The 16,555-nt window shown below is 49.8% G+C and overlaps 1 long non-coding RNA gene across 2 annotated transcripts; it reads right to left on the bottom strand.

Moving 5' to 3' along the window:
* Positions 1-329: 329 nt before the first annotated feature.
* LOC122683794 lies at positions 330-13,638 on the bottom strand. Of its 2 annotated transcripts, XR_006337828.1 has the most exons (4): positions 13,560-13,638; positions 10,074-10,185; positions 6,619-6,723; positions 330-461 (listed from the first exon to the last, which is right to left on the bottom strand). It is a non-coding gene; the product is annotated as an uncharacterized LOC122683794 (long non-coding RNA). The 2 variants fall into 2 exon arrangements; XR_006337829.1 differs by lacking the exon at positions 10,074-10,185 and having other exon boundaries at positions 13,560-13,630.
* Between the last annotated feature and the right edge of the window lie 2,917 nt (positions 13,639-16,555).

Here is a 16,555-nt window from a genome sequence, read left to right as displayed (position 1 = left end):
TTGCTTTTTCTTTGGGGTGTAAAGCCCTAGGAAATCAAATCTCTCACCAACCCCGAACCAGGCTGTGTCTGAGATCACCTCCCAATTGACAGTCCTCAGAAAAGTCATCCTGCGTGCGTCTTCCTCCTTGGAGGGTCTTGTTGTTCAGTCACTCGGTTGTGTCCGACTCTGTGACCCCATGGACTGCAACACACCAGCTCCCCTGTCCTTCACCACCTCCCGGAGCTTGCTCAAAGGCATGTCCATGGAGTCAGTGATGCCATCCAACCACCTCGTCCTCTGTCACCCCCTTCTCCTCCTGACCTCAATCAAAACCGCACAGCATCAGGGTCTTTTCCAATGAGTCGGCTCTTTGCATCAGCTGGCCAAAGTATTGGAGCTTCAGCTTCAGCATCAGTCCTTCCAATCAATGTTCAGGGTTGGTGGTTCTTTAGGAAGACAGCCATGCTTTTCCCTGGGACCTTGGGGCATGTTTAGAAGAGATTTCAGTCGTCAGTGGCTCGGCTACGGCTGTGTGGGCTGAGTAGCTATGACGAAACTCCCTAAGCAAATGCCGTGCCCTTAGGGCTCAGAAGCAGTCCCCACAGCACGCTAAGCATTCTCAGCCCCCTCGGCCGCTTCACCTGCTCCTGACTCACCACACGGCCTGCCGAGGGGGCTGAGGGTGCAGCTGCTCCCTGGGCTCAGATCACCACATGAGCCCCAAGCTCCGGCGCGAGTCTGGCTCTCCCAACCCAGCAGGACTCTTCGCAATACATTCCAGACATGTTTGGGGGCTCCCGAGGGAGCGTCCCACTTGTGAAATGCCCACTCACAGCGGGAAAGCCCCATCCTGTGTCCCAGATGCCCTTCTGCTTATTCCAGTGACCTGGCAGGGTGAGTGAAGGCGGAACACAACAGACTGAGTTTCAAACCCTGGCTTTGCAACTTCTTAGCTGAATGACCTTGGGCATTCGATCTTACCTCTGGGAGCCTCAGGGGCCTCAGATGTAAACTGGGATGACAATTGTTAACCCTCACATTTGTTCCTATGTGCTCCAAAGTTGTGTAAGACCTCACGCTCTGGGAAAAGATTGGCTCTCTCCTGCCTGCTGACAGTGTCATCTTGGGCACCTTGCTTGGCTTTCCTAAGCCTCAGTTTCCTCATCTATAAAATGGGGATAATGAAAGTCTCTAATCCACAGGGTTGTGGAAAAGATCAAACACCATCTAAAGCAATCCACCAGCCATTTAACATCTCTTCACTGAGCACTTACTCAGGACTCACCGAGGGATGCAAAAGCCCTAAAGATGCCTGGGCTACTTGCCTTTTCCTCTTTTTTTAGGAACACCATCTATTCAGACACAAATGATTTTCTTTCATCATCCAGGAATCAGAAAAGATGATGTCACATTCCCTGAAAAACAGCTCTCTTTCCAAAAAGGGAAATTTCCCGTGACAGTAGCTAAGGAAACAGGCCAGCAGGGCAGGGCTCTCTCAGCATCCTGAAGGCTGGCGTAGGAGCTGAAGTCACTAACATCTACATGTAGAGATGCCACACAGTAGGTCTTCACACCTCGGGGTGGCTGGCAAGAGCAAGGCAGGCCTCCCCTTCCACCCAGAGGGGCGTGTTTCATTCACTGCACTGGCAGATCAGCTGTAGGAGGGCACCAACCCCCCTCCCCACCCCTAGAAAAACAGGTGGTAGTGCTGAGGGTCTGGAAGAAGGTTGGTATTAAAAGAGACTGGAAGGGCCTCGGGTGTTTTGTTCTCGGAGGCTCAAATCACATCTTGTCAGCCCCGTGGCTGCTTCTGCCTTGTGCAAAGGCAGAAGCAGCTGGCATTGCCATGGCAACCAGGCAGCATCAACTTCCAATTTGCCCCTGAATTTTCTATAACAATGGCAGAGCCACAGAAAACATGTTTGGGACGTGAGAGCCATGAACAGAAAAATCACACCAGGGAACTGCTGGGAGCTGAGAAAGAGGGGAGTCACGTTTCCTACATTTTCAGCTAACCCAGAATGCAGTGAAAAGACCCAAGAGCAAACCAAATTCAGGCTGAGAGAAAGAAACGTTCCTAAGTCTTAACCTGTGCTAAGATCCCCAAAACCGGGATTACTCTTTGCATTGAGATCAGAGCCACTAACAGTTTTCTGCCAGGCTGCAGCTTAGATGCTGGAGTGAGAAGGAGACAGGATGCTCCCATCAGCGAGATGGAAGCACCTGGAACCCGACTGGAGAGGATTTCACAGAAGAGAGGTTTTTAGTAGATTTTTGAGGTGCAGTTTTCCAGGTCTGTCAGCACGAGGTACCTGGCATCAGAAAAATGGCTCCGTACTTATCATCTCATCCACGTCAAGAAGATCCTGGTCTCTTCTTAATCATTTTATAGTCAGCCACATTATTAACTTTAATGTTTCTAGAAGCCACATTAATCAGAATAAGAAGAAACAAGTGAAATTCATTTTAATCCTATATTCTATTGAATCCAATAAATACATCCAAAATATCATTTTAATACATAGTCAATAGACAAATCACTAATGAGATGTTTTATATTCCTTTTTTTTTAACCAGGTCTTAGAAATTTGGTGTGTCTTTTACCCTTACAGTGTGTCTCCCTTTGGACTAGTACATTTCAAGCCCCCAGCAAGCACATGTGGCTACCATATTGGATGTTGCAACTCTGATATCGGACATGCAGCCTTGGCTATGTGATAGGCTTTGTCTCAGGTCGCCCAGATTATATACTTCCGAGCTGGGAATTCGGTCCAGTAATGCCACCATGAGAAGTGCTTGAGTAGCAGGGATCATCTGGACAAGGACCTACAGCAGGGTTCCTCGTGTTGACATTTTGGTCAGGATTGTTTTTTGCTGTAGTGAATAACCTGTGCATTATAAGATATTTACAACCTCTTGGTCTCTCTCCACTAAAGGCCATTAACAATCCTTAAATTGTGGCAACCAAAAATATCGCTAGATACTCCGAGATGTTCCTGGGACAAGGGGCAAACTCATCTGCATTTGAGAACCACTGTGCTAGAATAAAATGGAGCCGGGGGGACCGGGAAGTATGGCATTGGCTTGTGTGACCAAAAGAGGGGAAAGGCAGGGGTGAGGCTGGGTCTCAGGGACAAATGGAATCAACCGGTGGAACGTCACCAGAACATTCTCTCTTCCTCTTTCACTGCTGTTTCTCTAGCCCCATCAACTTTGTTCTACTCTATGAGGCTGAAACTTGGGGTGCTAATGGGCTCCAAGCTTGCACATCTCATTTTGACCACAGAGAAGGACTCTCTGCCCTTTTCCATTAACCTTCATTCCCAAATTCCCAGGGCAGGTCTCTGATTGGCCCACCCAGGTCACATGGTCACAGCTGTAGTGGGTTGGGGCAGGACCCTCAGATCAGGAGGCAGGAGCAAGGGGAGCAGTTCATCCACAGAAGAAGGTGACGTGCCGCGAAGACAAAACATAGTGTCCCTTTCAGCGCAGCAGAACATCCAGGAGCCAGAGAGATACAGAATTATGTGGGGACCAGCATGAAGGCTTATTTTCCTCCTCAGAAACCACAAGCATGGGAGATGGGACAGAGCAGGCAAAGAGCTTCAAGCCCAGGTTGAGACTGATAACAGAATTGGGATGATCTTTTTACTAAACTTTGAGCTTTAGAATGTCAGAAATCCCATTTTTCCCTTTGGAATTCTCCTTAGCAGGAAGCAGAGCATAGGGCAGATAATATAGGCAATGGTTAACTTTATGTGTTAACTTGGAAGGTGTTTTTATTTTTTATTTTTATTTTTTTTATCATATGATATTATTTGTCTTTCTCAGTCTGACTTACTTCACTTAGTATGATAATCTCTAGGTGGAGGGTGTTTTTAAATGAGATTAATATTTAAATCAATGAACTTTGGTTAAAAGAGATTGCCCTCCATATTGTGGGTGGGCCTCATCCAATCAAAGGCCTGAACACAACAAGACAGGCCTCCCAACAAGTGGGAATTCTCCAGGAAACTGCCATCAGATCTCATCTGCACCACTGGCTCTCCTGGGTCTGCAACCGGCCAGTCCACACTGCAGATTTTGCACCTGTCAGCCTCCATAATTTCATGAGCCAATTCTTTATGATCTCTATATCTATCTACATATATCAGTTCAGTTCAGTCGCTCAGCATGTCCGACTCTTTGCAACCCCACAGACTGCAGCACGCCAGGCCTCCCTGTCCACCAGCAACTCCTGCAGCTTGCTCAAACTCAGGTCCATCGAGTCGGTGATGCCATCCAACCATCTCATCCTCTATCGTCCCCTTCTCCTTCTGCCTTCAATTTTTCCCAGCATTAGGGTCTTTTACTGGAGAAGGAAATCACAACCCACTCCAGTACTCTTGACTGGAGAATCCCATGGATGGAGGAGCCTGGTGGGCTGCCGTCTATGGGGTCGCACAGAGTCAGACACAACTGAAGCGACTTAGCAGCAGCAGCAGCAGCAGGATCTTTTCCAATCTACATATATAGATACATGTCTGTCTATCTAAACTGTTTCTCTGTGGAACCCTAACTAATACAATAAGTTTTCATCAGATGAGGCTCTTTCTTCTTATCAGAAACTGAAGACTGAAATTTTGCGAGGGGGAGATGGCTCTAAATAAGACCCAAGCTGAGTATGGGATGAGCCATGGATAGAGTAGGCTGGGTTGTGCTTGGGGGGCAGGGAGCGGGGAGAAGTAGAGCTGACTCTCAGAGCAATGTTAGATGAGACCAGTTGGAATTGGCCATGGAAGCTGGGAAGGGCAGGAGATGGAAGCCAAGTTGGCTAGCCCTGGGCTGAGGCCCTGGGGACCAATAGGATGCTTCCCAAGGAGAAGACAGAGGCCTGCAAGGATCTCCAGGAACACCAGCCCTGGGAAGCAGGGACTTGAAGCCAGCCAGAGGGAGGAAGAGGCTTGGCCAACCACAAGCCTGGCAAGCCCTGCCAGGAACATGGCCCCTACTCAGGAGACATAGGGGCAGCTCACTCGCACCACTGTGTGCCCTTGGCTGTGACCTCTCTAAGCCAAGCCTCCTTGTCTGCCAATGGTGAGCAGTGGTTACCACCCACTGAGCTGCCGTGAAGATCAAGTGGGATTATAACTGCGAAGCACAAAGCACAGAATAGGTGTTTAATAAACCTCTTGGACGGCGTTGGCAGCTGCCTGGTCCTAGCGCACACGCCCCAGCTGGCCCTGCATGCTGGCCTTTTCCTCCTCCAAGAGCAACAATTGTTGGGCATTCCCATGAGCCAAGCGCTTCTCTACATGCTTTACCAGTAGACACTCACTCCTCAAACAACCTTCAGATGGTGGTGGTGTTCAGTCGCTAAGTCGTGTCCAACTTCAGGGATAGCACTAGGATTATTATTCCTATTGTGCAGTTGAGGAAGTTGAGGCTCAGAGAGCTGCCCAGAGGCACACAGCTCTTAAGTGCTGGAGCTGAGCTTCAGATCCAGGCTGCTGGACTCAGGGCCTGTTCAGCTCTGCTCAGCCAACCTATGATGTTCTGCCATCAGACTCTGAGGTCTATGAGGGCAGGGGGGCCCTCGCTGACCATCTAGCCTGTGGGATTAACAGAAGCCCTGCAGAGAATTCAAACGGTGCACCAGGAGAAGGCAGCACTCAGCCCCTCCTCGGGGCCCCCAATGCACCTTCCCAGAGACCGAGACTCTGGGCGAGCAGTCTACACCCAGAACACCAACCAGTGTGATTCAACAGCTGAGAGGCAAGAGAGGACCACAGTGGCTAGATCACCAGATTTACCCAGAGCCAGATGCGAGGCTGTGAATGCTGGACCAGCACTTACAGCGTCGGGGGCTTTAGGCAAGTTACTTAACCTCTCTTGGTTCAGTGACTTCAAACAGAAGGCAGAAAATGAAAATACCAACCACACAGTGTTGGCTAAGAGAGGCAAAGTGAGTGAGTTTCTACTCACATAGTGAGTGCTGAGTAAATGTCACTCGTTTTCAGATGAAGTGCTGGGGCCTAGGAATGAAAGACAGCAGCTGCCGCTTAGCAGACGTGAGATGTTCCAGGTCCTTTCTCTGCATTAGATTCACCGACCCTCACCACCTGCCTGGGAGGCGAGGCCTGGGGGGCGGTCATTATTCCTAATGACTGGCAGATAAGGGACGGCAGGGCAAGAGAGCGCCCCAGGTCACACAGCTGAATGGCCAAGACAAGACTTCACATTGTTCCTGACTCGAAACCACACCCCCTCCTGCCCTTGGTGAGTCAAGGAATGTTGAAGGGGAGCACAGACCTGTTCCCCAGACAGAGCAGAATTCAGGACGAAGGGGAAGAGGAGAGGGGATGCAGGAGGAGGGCAGGGCAGCGGCGTCTCGTCTCGTAGGTTGGACCCTGGGAGGGGAGCTTTCGAAATGTTGCATCACTGCGCCATTATCATCCCCATTTCCCAGATGAGGAAGGTGAAGCTCAGCCAAGTGAAGGGCTCATCCAAGGTCACAGAGCCAGTAGGCACTGAGCCAAGATTAGAACCAGATTTGACTCTAAACTCATTGAACATTGACGCCCACCTGCTCTGCTCAGGGCACCTGGAGAGGGAGGGACGGGAGGCAGACGGGGAGTGGATGGGGAGGCTACAAACCTTCGTTCCATGGGCATCCAAAGAAGTGTCCTGGAGCGTTCAGAGGACCCGGATGCTGCTAAGTGGACGTCTGAATCCCACATGGATTATGAGAAGGGTCAGTTCCTGCAGGAGAGAAGGGGTACAGGGGTCAGAGACCGGATTTACTAAGCACACAGTTCTGCAGTGAGCACCTCTGAGCCTCCATCTCCCTCTGCATGCTTCCATTCCAGCTTCCACCACACCGTCTGCTTTCTCTCTGTCTCCCCACTGAAATGACACCTAGAAGAGAGGAACTGGGTCTCTCCATCTCTGTGCCCCTGGAAATCCACACAACTGGCTTGCAGTATTTGAACTCACATTGCATCCTCTGCTCCACACACCCACCCCGTCACTCATCATCCCCATTCCCTTTGTTCTCAAAGAATGTATCTGTACTTGACATATCGCATATGCTAGGCTGTGAAGAGGAGAGACAGTCTGCTTGTGAGTACCTAGTAGAATTTCTGGCACATGGGAGCCACTCCATAAATACTTGTCAGATAATTGAATGAACAGTAGATATGCAAGATGATCTTTTAAAATCAGTGACAGGGCAGTGGCATTGTTTCCTGGGCAATTATGTGTGTTACTGCATCGAATTCTCACATGCAGCTTTTGATAATTATCTATTGTTTAAAGATCAGATGAGAGAGGAAAAGTGACTTTCCCAGGGTCACACAACTGGTTGGTGGCATTTGTGGGATTCAAGTCTGGTTCTATCTGATTCGAAAGCCATCCTTGTTCCACTTTTCCCTTCTCTCTCTGATCTAGTGGGGAAATCAGCAAAGCACAGTGCTTGCTTTGCCAGGAGAATGGTTACACACATGCCATTCTCTGGTTACATAGCTCACAAGATTTCTGATCTGGTTATCAGAGGACAAGGACCAACCAGGCCGAATTAAAGAAAGCATCCAGCCGCACCTGTTCAGTGAAGATCGATAAGCTGTGAATGATGTAACTGAACTCATGACAGCCTCAGTTTTCATTTCCTGGTTTTATGGGGGTTCAGAGAGGTGAAGTAATTTGCCCAAAGCCACACAACCAGCTCCTGGGAATGCTGAGTGGAGATTTGATCCCAGCTTCACTTGACTCCAAAGCCTATGTTTTCCCCCAAGCTGTTTCTCTTTCTGTTATACGCATGTATTGGCAGATTCTGGAGCCAAATTGCAAAGCCATCCCATAGGCATCTGTTCTTACCCTATTCCCACAGGATTTCAAATCCTTGGTAGCTAATTTCAACTTCAGTATGAGTTTAACGGGGGTTCCAATTGGAGCCTTCAGAGACTGAAACACTTTTGGGGTTTAGTCAAATAAACCTCTGAAGGAAATTCAGGCATTTGGGCAGAGGATTTGAGTGTATTCAATAACTATGATCCTACCTGTATGGTGCTGCCTTCTTTCCTGGGAATAACTCTGTCCCCACTTCGGCCACTGAAACTCTGGAGAGGCCGTGTCTTAGAGGACCCTGTTCCCCAACCTCTTGTTGATCGGTCCCAACAGTCAATCATGGCACCCTCCCACCCCAAGCAGTTCTGATTGCCCCAGCCCAGACCAGAGACCTTTCCTACGACTTTTTGAATGGGAACTGAAGGAATAGGTGACACCTTCTCCAGCAACAGAATGTGCAAAATGTTCAACTCAAGAACCAAGAGGTAGCAAATTCACAGAGAGCGGTTCATTTGAGAGCTGAGACAGCCTGCCTTGTGTCCCTGAGGACACGTGATATGTGGGGTATGTGTGGGAGGGGCAGTCTTTTGTGCATGCTCCCTTCAGTGCCATAGCCCGCTTCCTCTGGGGATTTCTCCATGGAAACACTGCCCACACAGGCGCCAGCCTCACTCTGACCCCACAATCCCCTTCAAAGCTTTTACTCCTCATCCCTTCTCTGGCCTGAGCCTCGCCCGGCTGGGCCTGGAATGGCAAACCCCAGAATTCCTGGATGAGCCCTTCTGCTGTCATCTGAAATTCACCCCCGGTGATGTCCCACCCACTTCTGCTCCCTTCCCTCCAGAAGGCCGGGTGTGCACGTGCCTGGGGCGCACAGCCACACTACACACACGTGCACATGCACACACGCCGCCACACGCCCACTCACCCTCTCAGAGCACGCTCCCATTTATAGACACAGAATCGCACTTCACAGGGTACCTTGTGCCCTTGAATGCCACTCTCTCACTTCCATGCATGCGCACACACAAATACTCTCCCGCATGAGCAGAGGGTCAGAGTCACAGGAGCTTTCGCAAATGTCCATGATATTGAACACTCACACGCTCTTATTCACACCACGCACCCACAGTCCTTTTCTTTGTGACAATGCAAACTTTCCCCGGGAAGACCTTGAACCCTAGCGTAGGACACAAGAAGCCTAGCATCTTGTTCCATCCTCCAACCAACACCATGAGGAATGTACCCTTTGCACCCTCGCCTTACAGATGAGACAGCAGGGCTTAAAGAGGGTAAGTGCCTGCAGGCATATGGTCACCAAGTCACAAGCTCGATTCTGGCCCCTGGCAGTTTGGTTCCAGAACTGGCCTATCAGTGCCAATCATGTGCTCACTTAACCTGTGTCTGAGCCAGGACACGTTCACTGCCCTAACTGGGATTGAGGTTGCCCATCTGCAAAATGAAGTTAAAGGAGGTATTCTCTCATCCACTCCCCCAACAGATGGAGAGTGTGTGATTTCATAGTTGACACTTGGTAAGTGGAAGAAACTCCATGCCTCTCTAAATATTTACAAATAGCCTACCAGATTGGATTCACACAAACAAGAGGAGAACCTCCCTGCAGGTTCAGGAAGGTTATGAACAGGAGGCTAAGGCCTGCCCCAGGCTAGTGGTGGGGCCAGCACAAGCAGCTGGGTGCCCTCAGGGCCCCGAGTGGCCAAAGTGGCCTCCGTCTGGGGACGGGTGGAGTCTGCTCCCCTGGAGAGGTACAACCCCTGCTACCTCTGACTTCTCCCTCCTTTCTTTCCCTCAGCTAACACCGAATGAATATTTAATACCTACCGCATGCCAGGAACTGCCACCCCTGCCCCCACAAGCTTGCATTCCACAAGGGAAGCAGATGAAGCCTGCCTCTGTGTGTGTGTTGGGGGGGTTGCTGAAGGTGGGCGTTCAGGGACCTTTCGGGGCACATGGACGGAGCCCCTCGGGGTCCAGGAGGCTTCCCTGAAGAGGAATGATGCCCTCCTGGTACCGGTGCATTTGAAAGGAAGTCACGGTGGGGGGAGGTGGGGGTAGAGTGGTCCGGCGCTGAGCCCCAGAGGTCAGAAAGCCAGGCCACCAGGAGAACTCATCTCCCACCCACCCACAGTTGGTGATTCCAAGCCCACCGACTCCTGTCAGAAGGGCACTCCTTCCAGCGTCACCCAAAGGCTGGCTGCAGCAGGGTCCCGGGGACCACCCCCACCCCCCCACAACTGTCCTTGTACCTGGCTTGCCTCCTTCCATCTTCGGGGTAGCTAGATTCATCCTGGGCCTGATTTATTAGCCTCTTCCTGGAATCATCCCAGATGCTGTCACTGGTCTCATTTTCTGACCTGCCTGAGGGCCGGGGAAGGAAATTCATTAGGCCGGGGGAGCTGGTGGCCCAGCCCGTCTGTCTGCGCATCTGTCCCCCATCCCCCCTCCTGCCCTCCCTCTATGCTCTTCACCTGCACAGGGAGGAGTTCTGTAGTCCACCCAGGGTCACTGAGGCAGTGACACCAAGAGCCGATGGTTCCCCGGGGGAGGATCCTGACCAAGGAAAGACAACGGCAGAGAGCTTCTCAGAAGCTCTGGGGAGCCACCCTCCAGCACTGCCTTCCTAGGCTCCCCAGGCGTCCTGCCCTAACCAAGAATTATCCACTGGGGAGTGTGGAAATCTCTCTCCCAGTAACTGAAGGCAGGTACACCAGCTCTGCCTGTTTTTATGCAAAAGGTGTCTTTCCGAGCAAGGTGTATGGAAATCAGATCTTCTAACACAGACTGTTCCTTTTAAAGCTGACAAGAGGGAACTTCCAGAGTGTTCTCACCCCCACATGGGACAAACAGGATAGTTCAAAGGAGTATAGGGATGTGTGCCTTTTATTTTAATATATATTAAAACAAATTTTTTAAATGTATAAATATATAAGTAGCATGTCTAATCTTTGATTACAGAAGATAATTGCTTTGAATAAAGCTTAAATAAGTATTTACATTTTTAAAAGCAGATCAGTTTTTTAAAATGCAAAACAATAGTTATAGGAAGTGTACAGATTTGGCAAAAACACTAGAGTTTAACACACACAAGTGAGTGAATGCATTGCCAAGGTTAAATTTCTTGAGGTGAAGCAAACCTTGATTAAGCCAGCCTATTCCATGGAGGGAAACTGTAACCCTGGTTTATCTGCTTCCCCAGCACCTGCTCTCCTCAGTCCATGGAAGGGAAAGCATGCAAACCAGAGGCTGCCTGTGTGCACTGACCCCGGAGCTATGAGGCCTCGGGAAATGTTCAACCCAGTGACTGGCTGGCAGGGGCGGGCAGAGGCCGTCACCCCTGACGTCTGACTCTGTGGGGGCCAGCAGGGGAAGCAGGGAGGGACAGCCAGGGTCCCAGGGTGGCCCCCCCCCGTGGTTACCTCTTCTGACCTAAGGAGAGGTGAGATGCTGAGACCCCCGGAGGCTGCAAGGAGCAAATGAAGAGCAGCGTTTGCAGCTTCCTCTGTGTTGGCAACATCCTGGAGTCAGTCTCTCCCCTCTCACACACACACACAGTGATCACGGAGCACAGTCTACATGCACACACAAACACACAACCTACAGTCACTGGGACACGTCTACAGGCAGACACACTGTTTACTCAGCACAGAGATGTAGGTACAGACACACCCCCCAAATATCTGTGTGCATAGAAACACATCAACATACCTTCATGTGTGCACATGTACACAGATTCATTTTACACACACATGGACACAATCACACCCACAGTCACCTACATACACATGTAGACATGGATACCGCGCTAACACAGTCAGAGGTAAGCAAATCCACAGACATATCCGCCCAGATATTCAAACACAGGCAGGTAGAGGAAGAAGGACGCCATGTACACAAAGAGAGACACCTATATACAAGGACACACAGCACAATCTCACACTTATCTGCACGTTCACAGACCCACTATGACACACACAAATCAATACACATACAGGGAAACACACACACATACACAGAGGCATACGTGCAAGCAGAGGATGCAAACACACTCCCAGCTGTGGGACAGGACAGCCCACCTTTGGTTTGGGAATGTCACATCAGACATAACAGGATTTGCTGCCCACGTGTCCCCTCGGCTGCCAGCTTCCCAGGTCACAGAGCATGCCCTGGGGCGGGGCCTTAGCCAGGTGTTTAGGGAAGGGAGGAAGGTACCCCCCCCACCCCACAGGGAGCTCAGGGCTGAGGGACTCAGAGGGCGACCTCCCGGCTGTCCCAGAAGTACCTGGGAGGGACCGAGATCACACCAGGCCGTCACCCCACCCAAGCCTTTAGCACATGGTTTGTATTAGACACTCCATCTGCTGCAACAGCATGAAGCCATCGGACCCACTGGCACTCAGTCACAGGACAGGGGGAAAGAGGGTGAACCAGAGACCACCTAGAGGGGTGCGGCCAACCAAACCAGAGGGCAAACGCTTCTTCTGCCACCCCAAAGCTGCGGGCCTTGAGTAGGTCACTTTAGCTCCCTGAGCCTCGGTTTCCTCATCTGTAAAATGAGCTCAATGGTAATCCTAGCTCAAAGAACACTGTGAGAACTAAATTAGATGGCGCATATAGGCTGGTGGCTCAGCTGGTAAAGAATCGGCCTGCAATGCAGGAGACCTGAGTTCGATCCCTGGGTCTGGAACATTCTCTGGAGAAGGGAATGACAACCCACTCCAGTATTCTCACCTGGAGAATCCCATGGACAGAGGAGCCTGGCAGGCTATAGTCCACGGGGTCACAAAGAGTCGGACACGACTGAGCGACTAACACTTACTGAGCACCCAGGACACCTCTCATCACACAGTAAGCGCACTGGAAACCAGGTGTTCTCAGCCTCGGTACTATTGATATTTGGGGCAGATCATTCTTTGCTGTGTATGTGTTGTTGGGGGCTGTTCAGCAAGTGTAGGATGTACAGCGGCATCCTTGGCCTTATTAGATGCCAATAGCAACCCCTCTTCCAAGTTGTGACAACAAAAACATGTCTCCACACACTGCCAAATGTCCCCTGGGGGCACAAAATCTCCCCCTGTTGAGAATCACCGCTGTACATGCTGACTGTTATTATCATCGCTGTTGCTATGATAATCATCATCATCGTTAGGATGATGTCAGCTATAAGACAGTAGAGAAAGGGGACCCAGGACTTCCCTGGTAGTGCAGTGGCTAAGGATCCGCCTGCCAATGCATGGGACATGGGTTCAGTCCCTGATCCAGGAAGATGCCACATGCCGCAGAGCACCTAGACCCTTGCCGCACAACTGTTGAGCCCGAGGGCTGCAACTCCCGAAGCTGTGGACCTTGAGCGCATGCTCCGCAGCAAGAGATGCCGCCGCAACAGGAAGCCCACGCACCGCAACCAAGAGTTGCTCAATGCAACTAGACAAAGCTTGTGCACAGCAACGAAGACCCAGTGCAACCAAAAATAAATAAATAAGATAAAAAGAAAGGGCACCCAGAGCAGAGTGAGAACATGCCTTTTTCCAACAGCCACTTCCCTCCTCTCTCTCCTCCTCACCCCCCATCCTCGCCCTCTCTCTGCGGTTGGCTCCTGAAGCCACTTTACCTGACTAGACCCAGCCTAGCTGAGCAGCTGAAGGGGAAGTGGTCGAGGCACCTGCAGGGGAGTGAGGCATGGGGTTAGGATCGCTTTCCCCAAATAAACTGGCTGACCAGGAGCAACTACTCACCTGGAAACCAGTTTTCCAGGGAAGATGTTCAGGATGCACCCAACTTCTGAGTGACCTCTGGTGGGGTGGGGGGTGGGGGGCCAGGACCAGGGAAGCCAGGAGCCAAGAAGTCACCTGGGAAAGCAAAGGAGCAGAACAAATGACCCCTTGGAAAGTAACCTTGTCATATCTATTAAAATACGAAATATTCATATCTTTTGACCACATAATCCTTTACATGGGAACCTATCAACATAACAAACACCAGTTTAAAAGACTTATAAGTAGCACATGTTTACTTTAGTACTGTTTATAGTGGCATAGACTGGTGCATCAACTGGTTGAGTAAATTACAGGTCACTCAAACAATGGAATACTAATGTGATTTTAAAAAAGAAATTAGCTATATAGCCAACAATTGGGGTTGACATCTAGGATATAGTTAAATGAGAAAAATAAGATACAGAACAATATCAATTACAAGATCCCACTGTTTGGCAAGAAGCAACTTGTTTTTATAAGCCTCATTTTGTACATGTTTGAGCATGAAGACTACTAACATTGGCTGCTGGGCAAGAAGGGTGGAATAAAATGAATATACAGAGACTACTTTTTGTATATGTGTGTATGTATAGCTTATTTAATCATTGAGTGTTTTCAGGCACAGTAATGAAAGAACCCTACTCTGTTCATTTCTTCACAAGAATTTAGTAAGGAATGTTGTTAAATGAAAAGAACTCATTATTGAACCAGTCTCCAAAGCTGAGGGCTCTTTTTTTTGAAAAGTGAATTTTATTTTTATTTATTTAAAGTACGTTGAGCAACTCACTCATTTACTGATTCACTCAACAAATACTTCCTAAGCGAGCATTGCCCTAGGCGTATGCACACAACAGGAAATGAGATGCATCCCCGTCTCCTGGAGCCCATACCCTGGGGGAGAAGCAGACAGCAGACAGAGGAACACCTGCGTGTAAAGCATTGCACAGTCATGTTTGCATGAAAAATAGAGCAGGGCCGGGGACAGAGAGCGATGGACAGCGGCCAGTCTTTTAGACAGGGTGGCCAGAGAAGGTCCCTGGGCACAGGCCCTAAAAGGGACTGAGGGAGCATGGAGCAAAGTGGAGATCTGGGCAAGAGCGTTCCTGCAGAGGATCCATGAGGGCAAAGCCCTGATCAACATGCTCGGTGAGTTCAAACACGGAAGGAGGTCAGCGCAGGAGATGGTGCTACATGGGCACAGGAAGGACTTGGAATTTTAATGCACATGAACTGGGCACCTCTGGAAAGTTCAGGGCAGAGGAATACAATAGTCTTATTTCCCCCTGAGCAGACTGGATGAGGAGTCCTCCTCCTCTAAAAAAGCAGGCTCCAGCATTTCTGACCTTCTTCAAGACTGCGATCAGCCCAGGCCCTACACTGGAGGGTCTGAGGAGAGGTACAGCCGCAGTCCTGGTGGGCTCAGGCAGGAACTGTCGGGCTGCACGATGCCCTGATCATTCTGACAAACGAGATGCCAGTGGATGAGAAGCAATGGGCACTCCCATCCATCGCTGGTGGGAGGATTCTCGCAAAATGATCCGTTTGGAAGCAGTTTGGCATTACCCAGTTCAGCTGAACACACACATACCCAGAGATCCACAGTTGTACTCCTAGCTCTGGACCCTCCAGGGAACCTTGCAAGTGCATGCTAGGATACATGCACACTCATTCGCTCAGCAATACTATTCACGATGGTAAAGACGGGAACAGCCCAAATGCCCACAGAAAGTAGAACATCTGAGGAAACTAGGTGACATTCACCCAGAGGAACACAACACAGGAGTGAAGACGCATCAATCACTGCATGCTTGGGCTTGAGTCCACGGAATTCTCCAGACCAGAACACTGGAGTGGGTAGCCTTTCCCTTCTCCAGGGGCTCTTCCCAACCGAGGGATCTAACCCAGGTCTCCCGCATTGCAGGTGGATTCTTTATCAGCTGAGCCACAGGGAAGCCCAAGCCTACTGAAGTGGGTAGCCTTTCCCTTCTCCAGCAGATCTTCCCAACCCGGGAACTGATGCTTGGGCTTGGGGCTTGGGCTCGGGGTCTTAGGTTTGGGCTCCCAACCCCTCATGTGAGTGAAAAAAGCAAGTCACAGACACGTACAGTATAATTCCATTTACCCAAAGTCTCCACACAGCCAAAACTAGCTATCCATTGTTTAGGAATTCATAACTAAATCATAAAAATATAAGGAAAAGCAAGGGAGGAATTAGTACCACATTCAAAATAAGGAGATGGAGACTTTGTAGTTTTCTTTAAAAAGTGAAAACAGTTGATACTTCTTTGTACAACTCACTTAAAAAGAAGCCAAGATTTATGAATGTCTTGACTTATTTTGTTGTTAAAGTAGAAGAGGCAGGTAAAGTTATCACTAGACTAAATCTCTCTCTCCTCCCTTTCCAGTGGGACTGTAAGTTTCCAGCAAAAGAGTGCTCCACACCTGTTGGTTTTATTGTTTAAACCTTGAAATAAGCTACACAATTATACCCGTTTCAGAAGTCAGCAGAGTGGGACTCAGAGAGGTACCGTCACTTACCTGCGGTTACCTGGGATTCAAATCCAGCTCAGTGGGACTCCAAAGTCAGAAAGAACTCAAAGCGTGGGAAGAACTGAAACCAGGCCATGGTGGCTGGAGTGTGGTTCGTCAGGGCCAAATGATGAAGGGATTTGTAGGTCGTAGAGAGAAGCCTGGGTTTTATTAACGGTGCCCTGGGGAGCCACCAACAGGCTTTAGAGCAGAAGAGGGACAAGGCCAGATTTGCATTTTATAAAAATTTCTCCAGCCGCTGGATCAAGAGTAGACTGGAAAGGAGTGACCATGTACATCGGCAGGGAGGCTGCGGAGTCACAGGTTGATGGAGGGGAGCTAACGGATTCTTGAGACCTTTCAGGGAGGGTCACAGAATCTGGCAAAGGATTGAATATGGTGCTTGAGGGGAAAGTAGGGGTCAAGGATCATCCAGGCTTTGATTT

The sequence above is a fragment of the Cervus elaphus genome, chromosome 25 (genome assembly GCF_910594005.1).
Source record: "Cervus elaphus chromosome 25, mCerEla1.1, whole genome shotgun sequence".
Taxonomy (NCBI): Eukaryota; Metazoa; Chordata; class Mammalia; order Artiodactyla; family Cervidae; genus Cervus; species Cervus elaphus.
This window is presented reverse-complemented; position numbering and strand designations above follow the sequence as displayed.